The following is a 637-nucleotide window of genomic DNA, read 5'->3' as shown; positions in this document are numbered from 1 at the left end:
TCATTCTAAATGGGCTTGTTTTCTTTTTTACCAAAGACATTGTTTATCCATGCAGAGTCTCTGAGGGGTATGTTTTATGTATTCTCTGAGGGTGGGAGTGGGGGAAGTTCTGTGGTGATGACCACACAGAACCAGCAAAAGAGTAAACAGTATCTCCAAGGACTGGGGATAGGCCAGAGCTGGAAAGAAATGGCTTCCGATTTCAGCCTTGACATTGGCCATGGGAACTTCTCTGAACTCCTGCTCCTTCTCTGTAGGCCTAACACTTATCTACCAGTGCTAGATAACATAGAAGGCATCTTGAACCTGCTAGGTATTCAGTAAATGGGACACGGGATTGTAACTGTTCCTGGGAAACACTGCAAACTGCTTTTCATATGAGTGATTCTCAGGGAGAGCCCACTGGATAATTTTGAGTTCAAATAACTAATGGGAAGCAGGTCCCAATTAGAAATCTTTCTATATTTTATTTTTAACATTCGTTTATTACCTTACAAGCTTCCTTACTCTTCCCATTTTTTCCTCAAAATGACTCATTCTTTACTCAATTGATTTAAGTGTGGTTCCATCAAAGTCATCTATCAAATATCTGTTTCTCCCAAACACACACACACACACACACACACACACACACAGC

The sequence above is a fragment of the Crocuta crocuta genome, unplaced genomic scaffold (assembly GCF_008692635.1).
Source record: "Crocuta crocuta isolate KB4526 unplaced genomic scaffold, BGI_CrCroc_1.0 scaffold153, whole genome shotgun sequence".
Taxonomy (NCBI): domain Eukaryota; kingdom Metazoa; phylum Chordata; class Mammalia; order Carnivora; family Hyaenidae; genus Crocuta; species Crocuta crocuta.
The sequence above is the reverse complement of the archived record's forward strand: the minus strand, read 5'-3'. Positions refer to the sequence as shown.